The sequence below is a fragment of the Panthera tigris genome, chromosome D3, assembly GCF_018350195.1.
Source record: "Panthera tigris isolate Pti1 chromosome D3, P.tigris_Pti1_mat1.1, whole genome shotgun sequence".
In the NCBI taxonomy this organism is placed as follows: Eukaryota; Metazoa; Chordata; class Mammalia; order Carnivora; family Felidae; genus Panthera; species Panthera tigris.
In genome coordinates this window covers 90,180,825-90,196,873 of record NC_056671.1, presented here as the reverse complement: position 1 = coordinate 90,196,873, position 16,049 = coordinate 90,180,825, and positions in this window count along the sequence as shown.

Sequence of the window (16,049 nt, the reverse complement as noted above, 5' to 3'; positions counted from 1 at the left end):
GGTTTCTTTCAGCCTTAGATGCTTCCCACACGTTGACAATAGGAATTTTCACTGTTGTCTCAAGGCAGGAGGGGGTACTACAAAATCTGTATCTTTGTGTTTTAGCTGCTAATAGAAGCCACTTTGGCTTATGCCATCTCAGGAACCATTGTGACTGACGGTGGCCACGGAGCCACCTGAGTGTGAGTGTTTACAATGCAAGACAGCTCTCGAGAGAGCCCTGTGCCAGCTACACAGCACATCAACTCCCAGGAGCCGCAGGCTGATCTGAATGGCGAGGACAAAAGGAATAGCCAGACTCCTCGGGAATTTTGGGCAGGTGATACAAAAGTGTATCAAACAGGGGCGCCTGGGTGGCTCAGTTGGTGGAGCGTCCGATTCGGCTCAGGTCATGATCTCGCGGTCCGTGGCTTCGAGCCCCGCGTCGGGCTCTGTGCTGACCGCTCGGAGCCTGGAGCCTGCTTCGGATTCTGTGTCTCCCTCTTTCTCTGACCCTCCCCTGTTCGTGCTCTCTCTCGGACTCAAAAATAAATAAATGTTAAAAAAAAAATTTTTTTTTAAAAAGAGAGATACCTATACTTAAAAAAAAAAAAATGTATCAAACATGCGACAAAACACCATTTGTGGTTGACGGTTCACCCAGGCTTTTAGCACAAAGACCCCCGGCCGAGGTAACAGATGGGCCTTCCTCTTATCCTGACTCAAGCAGCTCCAGGACACAGAGGGTTGTTGTTTTGTTTTGTTTTGTGTTGTTTTGTTTCGTTTTGTTTTGAGTACAGTGTGTTTGTTTGTTTGTTGCCTATTTTTCCCGTAAGCACCTCCAACGCTCCCTCACCGCTGCCCCTCAGACACACCCAGTGAGGGGGCCCCGTCGCCTCTGGTTCCCAGCCTCAACCCAGCAAGAAGAGACCCAAGACCCTCGCAAGCAAACGTGGATTCCACAGCTTTATGATCCTGCTAAAATAAATGGCCAACAAAACGGTCTTGAAACTAAAATGGAAATACAGCCCCTTGCATTCTCTTTACGAGCATTCCCGCTGCCTGAATTTTCCAACGCACTGTGTTCTACTTGCCTTGGTCCTCTCACACCCCAGTTTTAGAAGAACCCGGAGCCTGCATCCGTCTTGCCTCCTCTCTAGAAGCAGGTCAGTTTTCCAGGTTGGACGTGGTGACGGATGCCTTACGTCCCCCACTCACTGGCCATGCCCTGTGCCCTTTGGGCCTCATTTTTCCTCCTTCCTCTACGAGAATTTTGTCCACTGTCATACAGGTGGCCTGTCCTCAGGGGAAATGAGCCACATTCTCACTCCCAGACGCGAATGTTATTTGGTCCAAGCCGAGTGAGTGCTTTGGGCAGGGGCACGAAGCACAATTCTGGCCAATGAGACCTGGGGGTCGCGGGGCAGGGAAGGTTTTCCTCGTCCTTAGAGAGGGACACAAGACCTTCACTGTGATGTGTGACGATGAGAGGCGTGAACAACGAGATTCAAGGTGGGAAGCACCTGTGCCCGAGCCTGGAGCCAGGAACTTACAGCTGGATCTCCTGAGTGACGCAGACCTGGTCCGCGTCAGCCCGTAGTCCCGAGTACTCCTGCACCAAGAACTCTTGCAGAAGACTGGTCACAGATGGGAATTCAGCCCCTCCCCTGGCACGAGCCCCCTCCCAGCCCAGGGAGCGGGGCCGTCACACCATCACACTGCCCGCCTAGAGATACCATCTTCGCTTTAACGCGATGCCCTGATGCCTACCCGTGCTGTTGGCGGCCTTCTAGAACCCCCAGAATACACGACTAGGAGCTAAAGGGAAAATAGTGCTAAAGACGACCGAGGAATCACATCAGCTCCATTACACTACCTCGAAAGTAATATTCAATAATAAAGTTTTGAATTCCATTACTGAGTCCCTGAATAATACGGTTCCCGGTAAACAAAATTTTATTGTCTGCGTGTTTGTTCCATAAAATAAATATATATTTTACCTAATCCAAATTGCATCCGACTGTTATAATTTGTTAGAGGTGTGGAAATGCTTTTCTTGCCATTACTTTTAAGCTGCTTCCCTAGACAACCAAGTCGGGCTTAGAATCACAGAAATTGAGAGACTCAAAACAGCTTCTGGGTCAGCCTGGGTGACTGACTGCCAGACTCGGGCGGGCAAGCCCTCTGCCCAGGGGGACGGTCCCCATCGAAGCGGAAGGAGGAGACACGAGAGCATTGCGTTGGTCGTTTCCATTCTGGTGGCTTCCAGGCTCCGGCAGGCAGGTCCTCCCCACAAAGTGAGGGTCGTCACTGTTATTCTCAGCAACCGCCCCCTTTTAATTTGGACTTGAAGAACACTAATGGTCAAATTTAATTTCCCCAGGCCGGATTTCCATGTATATAGCTCATTCACTACAAATCATAGTAAAATATCAAATCCCTCTACCCCCCAAACCATACTCCTGGTTGGAAATCCATTTTTTGAGGGACCAGAGATGTCCATTTCATTCTATCACGAAGGAAGAATTTTAAATGCGAAATAATATCTTAAATTTGTATTTGGTATAAATGGTAGTTAAAGATGTTGTCTGGGAAGGTCTTTAGAAAAAAAAAAAAATGGAGAAGATTAGACCAGAGGAGAATAAAACAGCGCCTCGAACTATAAAGTTGGAGTAGGTTCTTCAACTTGGCCAATGAGACCAACTATAAAGTTGGAGTAGCAACTTCAACTTGGACATAACAAGAGCCCCCGAGTGTATAAACTCATTGCCTGACACTTGGGCCACCTCAGTGCTCACCTGAGGAAGAGGTCCAGTGGCTTCAGAGCTAGAACCTCACTGCCATTAGCGCCATGGATGTGAGCCCGATGGGGAAATAGGGTCACGGGGAGAGGTACACACATGCACACCGGCCACATTTACTTGCAGGGCTCCTGCTTTGATCAAACATCTTTGGAGGATCGCTGGGTTGTCACCGGAGACAGTCCATTATCAGGAGGTGTGGGTGAGCCTCCCGGAAATACACATCCTGGATGCATTCAGGAAGTTGTAAGAATGTGGTCTAAGGTCAATAGGATTGGGCAAATGAGTGGGAGGAGAATAATCCCAACCAGAGCTGGGGGACTGTCCCTCAGATGACCCCTCTTGGCCTAGTACCTAAGACTCAAGTTGTCTTTCTCTGTTGTCCAGTAAACATCCCGGATATGAGTGAGCAGACCCATTACTCAGGGTTGGCAAAGTCATTGGCCCAAAAATCAGCCATACGGCCGACGTCTCTCCCCGAAGATGCAGAAATGAAATTGTCACCCTGAGGACACCGTCCACCATGGTGGCATCTCAGGACATGACAGGGCTCTGGGACCACAGAGGCGGCTGGTCCTCTGAGACTCCCTCAACTCCTTAAGCCTCAAGCTTGGGTAACTTAGGCACAGACAAAAGGAGCACCCAGAGTGGCAGAGACAGCACCTCAGCAAGGGGAACACGAGACAAGGCAGCCCATGGGCACCACGCAGTAATCAAGGGGTTCTTCTAGAATCTTCTACAACCACAGGTCTCCAACATTTTGATCTTAGGACCCTTTCACATCTGACTATAGAGAGCCCCAAATAACTTAAGTTTGTTTGGATTATAATTATTGATATTTATCATATTAGAAATTAAAACTGACAACTTTAGGATTTATTAACTCACTTAAAAATAACGATAGAGAACTCATTATATATTATGCTTTTTTCGTGAAAAATAACCAGACTTTCCAAAAAAAAAAAAAATTGTGACAAGAGTGCCAGTGCTTTACATTTTCGCAAATCTTTTTAAAGTCTGGCTTCATAGAAGACATTTGGGTCCTCGTCTCTTTCGGCCTTGAACGTACTGAAATATCATCTATCACTAACCTGTCCAATACGCTTACGAGAGAAGGAGAGAATTACATCTCCATATTATTAAAATAATTTTGACGTCGCAGATCCCCGAAAAGTATCTTGGGGACCTCTACGACCATTCTGGGGACTGCAGGGCTACCTGTCTAGTAGAACGGGGTTTGGGTCCTCAGTCTGTATGAGCAGGAAAACATGGATGCCATTCACACAAGCTGTGTTTGGATCTTTGAGCTGGATTCAGTCAGCGAAGAGTGGTTCTTGACGAAGTAACACGGTGCCTCAGCCCATTCCTGCTGCCGTAACAAAATACCCCACACTGGGTAGCTTCTGAATAACCGAAATTCATTGATCACGGTTCCGGAGACCGGAAATCCAAGATAAGGGTGCCAGTGTGGTCCGGTTCCAGTCGCAGCCCTCTTGTGGGTCACAGACTACTCACTGCGTCCTCCCGGGGCGGAAGGGGTCTCTTTTGTAAAGGCCCAAATCTCATCTATGAGGGTTTCACCCTCCTGAACTAACCACCTCCTCCAGGCCCCACCTCCTGGCATCAGCACCCTGCAGGCTCTGATCGTAACCCACGAACGCTGGGGGGACACAAAGATTCAGTCTGTGCAGATTCTGCTTTTTCCTGATTTCCAAGTGTCAGACCCCAAACACCCTCCCGAAAGTCCGACAGAGAGCTGTTCATTCTCTTCCTTGAGGCGCAGTAAAGTTCCAAGGGCACCCCCTGTGCGGCGTCAGGTGAGGGGGGACTGGTTCTTGGGGACCTGATCCTAACTACTAACGGCCTCACGTGTCCTTGAATCCCGTAACTCCGTAAGGTAGAATCTAGAGAAAAGAAACCAAGAGTCAGAGGGGTTATCAGTAATTTGCCTGATGATTCACGGTTAAAGGGACCGCAATGACTCAAGTCAGCGTATCGACACCAAAAACCCACATCTGCTGGCCACAGAACTTCCTCGCTGCGCACGGCAGGGGCCACAAAAGCGCTGGTAACCGGCAGGGGTGTGTTTTGACCGTTTCTAAAGGTTTCCCCACATTCTCTCCAGGATTCGTCGGGTGTCAGCCGTCTGTCTGATCTCATTGCTGGATTCAGCAGGCACGGCGACATCCTCCGCCCTGGGAGCCCTCAGGCGGGCCAGGGCCGGGGCGACAGGCACCACGGCGGCGAGGCGCACACGACCAAGGTCGCTGGAGGGTGTGCAGGGCCGGAGGGAGCGGCCCGCGGCGAGAGAGGCCGAGAGAGGCCGTCTCTGGGAAGGTGGCATGCGAGCTCAAGGTCACCAGCCAGAGGAAGGGCGTCTCCCTCCACCAGGCTGGCTGAGCCCACCTCCAAGCCCTGACACAGAGCCCGAGGGCACCGGGGACGCCGGGTCTGGGCGGCTCCAGGAGCATCTGCTACCACTTTATGAAAGTAAAGTCTCACTCTTTCCTTCCTTGGAGACGGGAAGAACGCGGGGCCTCTCCTCGGCCAAAGGCCCCCAGGCCTGTTCCATCTTACGAGGAGTCCCGAATGCAAGCCACGGGAGGAAACTGGGCACCGACGTGCAAGCAAAGGTGCCCGTGGGGCCGCCTGCTGTGCCCCTCCACGCTCCGTTCAAGGGCAAGTGACCAGATGCAGAGGGGACAGCACGTGGTCGCGGCGAGGAGCCGCGTCTCCAGCACGTCCCGGACAGGAGCAAACCACCTGGCCGGCGCGGCCCCGTCTCCCAGGTGCGCAGGAGCCAGGCCCGTGGAGGGGACGAAGGGTCCCTTCTCCAGAACCGCCCCGCCTCCACCCCTTCTGCCAGTCCCAACCTGGAGGGAAACGGAGAAAATCAAGCTACTCCCGGTTGTTGTGAAGAACCAGAAAAATGACGATTGTGAACACGGCCTAAATATTATTCCTCTAAGCAGTTGCCGGCTGCGGCTGGCAGCCCATCGTGCGGGAGGTCTCAGGGGGGCTCCAGTCCGGAAGGGTACCCTTTGAGTTTCCGGTACGTGAGGCATCGTTTCCTTGTCCCCGTAAATTGTGCTGGATTCAGAAACACAGAGTTCGCTTCTCTTTGCCCCATACATTCATGGCCAGGCACATGCACACGTGTACATAAAGTCCTAAAACAAAATAACATGTTACAGCCGATGCCTTCAGATGTTAAGGGAACCATATGACTTTCTTCATGTTTTCTCCCTTTCTCTTTTCTCCCTTCCTTCCTCCCTTTCCTCCCTCCCTCCTTCCTTCCTCCCTTCCTTCCTTCTACCCACCTACCCATCCAACCTTCCTTCCTTCCTTCCTTCCTTCCTTCCTTCCCTCTTCCTTCCTTTCTTTCTTGCCTCCTTTCTTTCTTCTTTTCTTTCTTTCTTTCTTTCTTTCTTTCTTTCTTTTCTATCATAAGAGTGGTATTTGTCAGATACTAGGTACAGAAAAATGACACCATAGAAAAGAAATAGCCCGGTGACCTGCTTCGTCACAAGATGTGGACGGGCGCTTTTGAATTACAGGAAAACCTTCTGCTTTCTGAACTACTGAGTAAAAGCGGGGGAAATAACAACAACCCAGTGCTTTAACGTTTCACACGGGCTCTCTGGGTGCACGGTGCAGAGCGCCGCGAATGGGGACAGGATTCAGTATAAATCTCTTCTCATTCTGTGTTTCAGAAGGTGCGCGATAGAAAACCCATTCTCACAATAAATGCTAGTCACTTGAGGTCTATAGCTTGTTTTGTAGCTAAGAAAATAAAGCCTCCGCTCACCCTTGGCCAACTGAGTTACATTTTATGCTATTATTAATGCGTTGCAAGGCTTTTTTTTCATATCAATTTGAAATTATACATCTGGGAAATCCAAGCTCCGCAGCAGTCAATGCTTTGTTTCTCTGTGTGGCCCTCTGCAATTACCAGAATGTGCAACTATAATTTAGCTCAGGTAAAATTCAATCAGTCACCCCAAGCACAAAGAAATCTCCGTCTCCCAGGAAAAAGGAGGAGGAGAGGGAGGGGGAGAGGAAAAGGAAGGAGGGAAAGGAGAAGGAGAAGAAAAGGAGAAAGAAGGAAGAAACCGGAGAGGGTTTCCCCGCAAAAGGCCCAGGGGAGCTGTAGGAGTTTCCGAGATGAATTGATCTGAGGATGAAAATTCAGGCTGTGCCGGGCAGCATAACTGAGAAGGGCAGTGGCTGAGTTCTGGAATCAAAGCGAAAGAACTCTGCTTCACGCCCTGCTTGGATTCTCTGTAAAATATCATGTTCTTTGTGTTACAAATAGAGAGGGAAAGAAGGAAGGGTGATTTTTGCTGGGGTGGCTAAAATTCACAGGGAGGAACTCGGGGGTGAATGGTATACTGTCCAAAAACCATTGTGCGACTAGAAGCAAAGCTTTGCTGAGCGAACCCAGCCCTCCTGCCCGACGGGAGTGTGGGCCGGCCTCCGCCACGGAGCTCAAGCTCTCCGAAGAAAGACCAGCATGTGGGTTTTCTCTTTGTTTCTCATTGCATTTTTGGCCCTTCACGACTTTTACCAGTTGCATGGGCTGGACCATGTATGCAAGTGCTCGTGAATTAGTATTCCTAGACTTTAGGAAGGCTTTGGTAACTCACAGCTGTTCCACACACGTCATGCCTCGGAAAGGAGATCACTTGGCCTTGGAAGTGATTCACTTCGACACAAACCTCTTTCTCCTCGCCACCGATGGGGGCGGGGGTGGGTACCCGCCTCATACACTTGCTTTTGAAGGCAGTAATTTGGTTCACTATCCTTTCTTACCAATTTGTCCACTTCTAGTCAGATGACATCGTAAGCTCAAACTTTGTTCCTTTCATTCCACGGAAACCCAGCAGAGAGAGACAAAATATTTTTAATTAACCTTTGTATTTCGAGATAATTGTGGATTCACCTGCAGTTGTAAGAACTAATCCAGAGACAGCCCCTGTAGGCTTTGCCCAGTTCTTTCATGATAACATCTTACAAAACTATAGTAAAACATCACAGCCAAGATATTGACCCTGATCCAGTCAAGATATAGGACATTTCCAACCCCACCAAGATGTTCTTGACGCCCTGCGAAGTGACACATGCTTCCTTCCTGCCCCGAGCCCATCGCTAGCCCCTAAAAACCACCAATCAGCTCTCTATTTCTATGATGCTGTAATGGACTATGTGACCTTCGGGGACTGGCTTCTTTCACATGGCACAAACCCCTGGGTAATCCGATGACGTGTTCTTTTTTATGACCAAGTAGCGTTCCATGCCGTGGCCACACCACAGTGTTTAGTTCACCAATGAAGGACATCCAGGTGGTTTCTAGTTTTTGACCATTCCAAACAAAACTGCTGTCAATATTTGCATGCAGGTTTTTATGAGAGCATAAATGTTTCTCTGGGATAAATGCCCAGGAGTGAAATTATTGTGTCATGTGGTGGCGGCATGGTGAGTTTTTTAAGAAGCTGCCAGATCGTTTCCCAAAGTGGCTGCGCCTTGTTACGTGCCCACCGGCAAAGTTCGAGGTCCTTTCTCCTCATCCTCATCAGAATGTGGCATTGTCATTATTTTTTTTATTTTAGCCATTCTGGTGATGGTTGATGATGCTGAACATGTTTCCATGTGTTTATGTGTCATCACCTTTCGGGTGAAATGTCTCTCTGTCTTTTGCTCACTTTCTTTTTTCTTTTTTTAAATTTTTTTTAACGTTTATTCATTTTTGAGAGACAGAGTGCAAGCGGGGGAGGGGCAGAGAGAGGGAGACACAGAGTCTGTAGCAGGCTCCAGGCTCCGAGCTGTCAGCGCAGAGCCGGACGCGGGGCTCAAACTCACAAACCGCGAGATCATGACCGGAGCCGAAGTCAGACGCTTCGCCGACTGAGCCACCCAGGCGCCCCTCTTTTGCTCATTTTCTAATTGCACTTTTGTTCTTTAACTTTTGAGTTTGAGAGTTCTTTATGCATTCTAGATATTCAGCCCTTGCCAGAAGTGTGGCTTGCAACTATGTTCTCCAATTCTGTAAATTGCCGTTCATCTCTTAACAGGATCTATCACACAACAAGGGTTTTTAATTTTTATGAAGTTCAATTTATCCATTGTCCTTTTTATAAGTTGTGTTTTGGTATCACGTCTAAGAACTTCTTGGTTGCCCCTATATTACAAAGATTTTCTCCTGTTTTTTTTTTCTAAAAGCTTTATTTTATCTTTAAATTCTTGATCCATTTTACATTAATTTTTTTTGCATGTGAGCTTTCAGGTTGAAATTATTATTATTATTATTATTATTATTATTATTTCTCCAGCACCGTTTGCAGCAAAGGCTATTATTTCCCTCATTGAATTGCTTTTGCACCTCTTTCAAAAATCAGTTGAGTGTACATGTGAAGGGAGGGGTCTACTTATGGACTATTTGTTCCATTGACCTACACGTCTATCCCTCCAAAACATTTTTGGAAAATCTAGAAAAATCTAGCCAAGTGCAACTACATAATGAACAGCTCTGTGGAAAGGAAGGAAAAGAGGGAGGGAGGAAAGGAGAGAGGGAAGGAAGGAGAGAAGGAAGGAAGGAAGGAAGGAAGGAAGGAAAGAAGGGAGGAAAGAAGGAAGGAAGAAAAGAAGGAAGGAAGGCAGGGAAGAAGGAAGGAAGGCAGGAAAGAAGGAAGGAGGGAAGGAAGGAAGGAAGGAAGGAAGGAAGGAAGGAAGGGAGGAAGGGAGGAAGGAAGAAAAGGAAGGAAGGAAAGAAGGAAGGAAAGAAGGAAGGAAAGAAGGAAGAAAAGAAGGAAGGAAAGAAGAAGGAAGGAAGGAAGGAAGAAAAGGAAGGAAGGAATAAAAGGAGGGAGGAAGGAGAGAAGGAAGGAAGAAAAGGAGGAAGGAAAGAAGAAAAGGAAGGAAGGAGAGAAGGAAGGAAGGAAAGAAGGAAGGAAGAAAAGAAGGGAGGAAGGAAGGAAAGAAGAAAGGAAGGAAGAAAAGAAGGGAGGAAGGAAGGAAAGAAGAAAGGAAGGAAGAAAAGAAGGGAGGAAGGAAGGAAAGAAGAAAGGAAGGAAGAAAAGAAGGGAGGAAGGAAGGAAAGAAGAAAGGAAGGAAGAAAAGAAGGGAGGAAGGAAGGAAAGAAGAAAGGAAGGAAGAAAAGAAGGGAGGAAGGAAGGAAAGAAGGGAGGAAGGAAGGAAAGAAGGGAGGAAGGAAGAAAAGAAGGGAGGAAGGAAGGAAAGAAAGAAGGATGGAAGAAAAGAAGGAAGGAAGGAAGAAAAGAAGGGAGGAAGGAAGGAAAGAAGGAAGGAAAGAAGGAAGGAAGGAAGAAATGGATCTGGGGGTTTTCCCTTCCAGAAATGTTCAGAGGCGACCAGAAGTCCAGCTGCTGTGCAGCACCGGGACCTGCTGTCCCCATGGGTGATGGGAAAGGAATGCCATCGTCATCCAGGAGCTGAGGCGGGGCTCCCCCAGCCACAAACAGGGCCGATGAGAACTCATTCGTGTCCAAGGAACTACACATCTGTGATGGTGGAGGAAGTCGGCCAAGAGCGGCCACCCCTGGGTGCCCCCAACGTTGGCAAGAGATAGGAGTCCCAGGGGAAGAATCGTGTTGCAATTGGGGGAACAGAAGACATGAATACAGAGAAGCCAGGGGGAGAAGGAGCCTACAGACAAACTTGCAAAGGGACCTCAGCAATACAGAGAAGAAAGTCAGCCGTCGAAACACAAGATCACTCCCAAGGATATGGAAAGAAATCCATCTCAGAATGACTTTAAAATACATATTCGTAAGATTCAGAAAGACAAAGGAAGATATGTGACCCAAGAGCATGATGATCTATTGCCACAACAATGACAACAGTAGGCAAATCTCACTAGCATAAAAAACTAAGTGTTTATGGCTCCCGTGTCTGGATGGGCCGTGTGGCTCTGCTGATCTTAGCTGGGCTCAATTTTGTGAATTTTAAAGATGATGAAGGAGATGTTCTACACCAGTGCTAGTCTCGATCTGATTATGAATTTGAAACATTACATATAAGGTTGATCCTTGGCCACACGAAGTTTGAGACGTGTTGCTCTAGACGCATGAGGAAGGGGGCTGAAGTTGAGGGTTCACGGCAGAGTCAGAGTACACGGAGATCTTTGCCTTTTTGAGAGGGAAGTGAGAGATCAAGAATAAATTTAGATTTAATTAGAAATTTGTCCATCTGCTTAGAGGTATTAGACGAGTGTTTGCCAGGTTTTCCAAGCCATTTAGGGCTGTTGGAACGATTAGCATTACTAACAAAATAAACTCGTGCCCAATGGAAGATAGTATATTTTGCCATTAAAAGTCATCAAAGTAAGTTTCTCGAATCCTGAATGTCTTGCAATTACCTTCTAATGTATTTTGCATATTTTTAGACAGAAATAACTTCGCATTTACAAAGCGAATAGCTCTGAAAAGAGTCTGCTGATGCTTCTGCCGGATTTGAATAGTGATCAGAAGCAGAGGAAGGTCAATTAAAACAGCACACTTCACTGGAAGCCTTTTGTATGCACAACAGTGTCGTCTTTTCCCCAACCAAACTTGTTCCGAGCACAGACCGGCCACCCAGGTATTATAAACATTCTGTTGAACTTTTAGTATAATACTCTGCAGCACATAAATGTGTGTAACTCATCTTTTTTAAAAAAATTTTTTAAATAAATGTGGATTCTTATATAGCTCATTCCTTTCTGACTTCCAGTATATTACAAAGCCTTTAGGATGCAGAGAGGGATCCAGGTAAGCTGTGTAAAGGGCTGGATAAGCAAACGTGGTTGCTACGGCTATTTTCGTAACAGTTGTCCTGAGAGTTGGAAGTTATGCCTATCCGCTATACAAAATGTGGGGAAATGTTAAAGAAGTCAAACAGAACTCTCCGTAACAGCAGAGTTTGCCTCGAGCCCTCTTCTTCCGTGTGTAACCACCAGAGTCCCGTCCACGGCGCTCACTGCGTCGGGTCCCCGGAACGCCCACGATCAAGACCCAGTGATTTGAGTTTCTTATCAAAGTCACACGGCAGCATTCAAATGGGATGTCGGCCTTGCGAGCCGGGGTTTTCCCGAACACGGCTGTCCCTCCACTCCCTGAGGGGCGAATACTACTGTTCTGTCGTTCCGCAGACGATGGACGTAGGCTCCGAAACGCGAAACAGAGAGCCGCGTGACACGGCTGGAACCTCGTCCGCGCCCGTGGATTCCAGGAGAGCTTCTCTTGAGCTTTCACGGTGGTCACCTCTAACCACGGTAGGGCGATCTAAGGACGAGGGTCACCGCAGCGCGATGACAGAGGAGAGGAGGCTCTCGGGTCCGGCGGCTGGGAGGGGCACGTGTGATTATCTCTTCTGAGCTCTGAGGGGGGTGAGAGCACAGAAGAACAAAGAAGAAGGAAGATGAAGAGAGGGAGGGAGCGTGGGACTCTGTAGATTTAATACTTCCTTCAGTAGTTTTGGCACCTCGTTTGGAAGCAACATATTTTCTAGCTGCGATCAGTCTTCCAAAGTAGTAAATCTTAATTTAGTGGAAACAAGCCTGATTTTCCACATGTGTACACGACGGATTTACAAAATACTTAGGTCCCATCATTATCGTAAACAGCATGACCCGGTGTAAGCTTGGTCAGGAACAGGTGCAAGCGGCTCCCAGCCAGCAGGGGGACCGACGTGGGAGCAGGGGGGCGGCCGCGGGCCGTGTGGCCGGCAGACCGCGGGGTTCCCTGTGCGCCAGGGAGAAGGAGGGCGTCAGGTGCGCCCGACAAGTGAGGCTCCTCCAGAGCAGTTAGAACAACATCAACTCTGAATTATTGGGTTTTTTTTTAAGCTTACTTTTAAGAGAGAGAGAGCAGGCAGGGGAGGGACAGAGAGAGAGAGAGAGAGAGAGAGAGAGAGTGCATCCCAGGCAGGCTCCACGCTGTCCAAGCAGGGCTCGATCCCAAGAACCATGATATCATGACCTGAGCAGAAACCAGGAGTCGGCCGCTTAACCGACTGAGCCACCCAGGCGTCTCTGAATTATCGTTTTCAAAAGGAGTAATAGACTTAAGAAAAAAACTAAGAACAACAACAAAAAGAGGTGAAAACGCAAAGCAAACAGAAGTATAGTGTCATCAGCATCTTCGTAACAAAAGCCTGGTTTCTGACTGTCATGTGCCGCCTCTGCAGGTGCCTGGTCTCCCTCACTGCGTTGCAACAGCACCGGCAGGTGGGGCCACTGTTACCCCCACTGTGCGTTCGAAGAATGCCACCCTGGGAGCTTGGTGACACGGCCAGGACCGTGAGTGAGTCGGGGGTGGGGGGACGACCCGCACGCCCCCGGCGGGACCCCCGCCGGCCCGCCAGCCTCCCCACACCCACCTACCTGCCCACCGGTAGCCAGACCTCTCCTAGCTCGTGTTGGTCACCCCAAACTCGAGTCTCTGGGAGGCCCCGTCTCCCCAGCCTGTCTGCTGCCACCTGCCTCGTCAGCGGCCCCACAGCCGGCTGTGCCCCCAGCACCGCTGCCCACACCCCTCGGGCCTGAAGGCGAGCTGGCTCCCTCTTAGCTCCCCGAGGAGCTCTGCGTTCCCCCCGAACCTCCCGCCAGTCTGCAGCACTTACTACCGTTCTCAGGGCGGTCACCCTGCAGCCGTCTTCTGACCGCCATCGTGGCCCCTCTCTGTTCTCGACAGCCGCTCCTCTCATGGTTCTTAGAGGTGCCAGTGTCCTCGGACATGACCTTTCCGGCGTCCTGGCCCCTCAGCTCCCAGACCTCATCTTCTCCAGTGACTACGTTCTCAGCCCTGCCTCCACAGGCTCACTCCCCACACCTTGCATCACAGAACTGTGCACCCCTCCGCGACGTCAGCATCGGGTAGCATCCTCCGGACCACCTCTTCCTGCCTTTCTAGCTCGTTCCTTCCAGTCCTCCAACCCTGATGATCCTTCACCCCACCCCACCCCCAGACCAACAACCCGTGGGTCTACGGATGGGTGGCCCTCTTCTCCGCCCTAGGGCCCTCACCCCTCTTCCCTTCACCCCGACGGCACAGCTGACCCTTGTCATCGCCTAGCTCAGCTGGCTTGGCCTCTTTCTGTATATGTGTCCCTCCCTCACGTCGGCAGACGGCTTGTTCCTTATCTCATTCCGGTCTTTGCTCACACCGCCTTCTGCGTGAGGTCCTCCCCGGCGAAGCTCTCACACCTTGTGATACCCACACACACACCGCCTATCCGCCTTCCCTGCCTCACTCATCTGTTTCTATCAGCACCTTATGTAAGCTGTTTCATTTCTGTCCGTCCGCAATGGGATATAAAGTCCACAGGGCAAGGGTCTGCGGCTGTTTTATCCACCGCTACATTCTCAAGATCTCGAGAAGTGTCTGGTCCGTAATACGCACTTAATAAATAAGTGTGAGTGAATGAATTAACTTGATTTGGGGGAAGGGACGTCCTTTAAGGACTAGGTTGATTTTGACGCTGGTCCAGGAGTTACCCTTCGGACCTGCAGGGAAGGAAATGGTCCTCGTTTTCTCCTTGGCCCTTATTGAGCCTTATTTATACAACACATAAACACAGCCTTCTCATTTTAAACTTTGGGAAGCCACCTGAACAAATTTGTTTGTGGTTGTAGGACATAATGTAAATGTTAACAACCTTGTAAAACTGCAGCTGACAGAAAGCAGGATGTGGAAGAGAAGGTAGGAGTGTTAACATCTTCATCGCACCAAGTCGCCTTGATAGAGCAAGAAACAAAGGTTTTTATTTGAAGCCACACGGGCAACCGTACGAAAAACAAAAAAACAACAATAGAAACAGCTAACGCTGTGAAGAGGTCAAGAGGAAGAGGTTAGTTGAGGTGAACTGAATTTTCATGTCCTCACATTGGGACGTACGTTGGTGGGGGCACAATCCAGGCTACTGAAATAAGGACGTGTGTGACAGTGTCTCAAACAAGACACGAGTTGGTTTTTCCCTTGAGTGGCAGTCTGGGGACCAGCGGGTGATCCAGGCCAGGAAGGGGTCTTTAATCTGCAAGGTCCTTCCGGAACCAGGACCCTCCACTTCCTGGCACTGCCCCCCCACCCCCCACCTACAGCATTGCCCTTGTCTGCTCATTTGGGTCCGGCTCCTCGCGCATAGGAAGGGGGAGGAGAGGACGAAGGACAGGCAGGTTCCTTTCAAGGATGTGACCCAGAAAATAGAAAGTTTTATATTTCATTTCTACTCACATCCTGATGGCCAGATCTCAGTCATAGGGCCAGAGGAAGCTGTGCTTACGATTTGGTGAGGAAAGGAGTGAATGAATATTGCAGGACAATTAGCAGACTTCGACACCGTGAGTTAATAGATTTTATGCAAAGTTAGAAATGAAAAAAAAATACTGTGTATTCTTCAGACTGATATGAGTGTATCAGCTAGGACAGGTTAGGTTAATTCTGCAACATTAAAGCACTAGAGGTCCAACGTGGGGTTCTACTGGACACGGTCCTAATTCAGGGACACGGGCTCACGGGGCAGGTTGTCATGGAAAATCACGGAAAATCGTTGTGCTCTTTGGGAAGTCCTAACCCCCAGTAGCTCACGGTGTGACTTTGTTTGGATACAGGGTTGGTGCAGGTGCGACTGGTTAAGATGAAGTGGATTAGGTGATTAGGTGGACACTGCATCTAATTTGATTGGTGCCTTCAGAGTCAGAGGGGAAGGTGCAGACTTGTGGACGCACAGAGAAGAAGCCCGTGTGATGACAAAGGCAGAGACTGGAGGGATGTGTCCACAAGCCAAGGGATGAGCAGAGTGCCAGGAGCCACCAGAAGCTGGAAGAGGGAGGAAAGTCCCCCACGGGAAACTTCAGGGGGACTGATGCCCTGGTGCCATCTTGATTTCGACTTCGGGGCTCCAGAACTGTGATACGGTACATTTCTGTTGTTTGAAGCCCCCTGGTTTGTATACTTTGTAGCAGCCCCTGGGAAACGAATACCATCATGTACCAGCTCTTAAAGGCTATGGTGGACTCAGTGCTCCCACACTCCACCGGCCAGAGCGAATCACGGCCATGTCTAATCCAAGGGGTGGGGGGTGGGAACTCCAATCCTATCATGTGCCTAGAATATTGGTGAAAGCGTTAACAGCCAACAGAAGGTCAGTGTAAACAGGTAGCTAGTCAGGAGACAGCTGATGGGGTCACGGCCCTGGCTCCAGGAGACTCTGTGCCCATCACAATCCATGAGAACAGGGTCCCCTTGGAGTTGTGCAGGGGCCAGTTTGCATGGC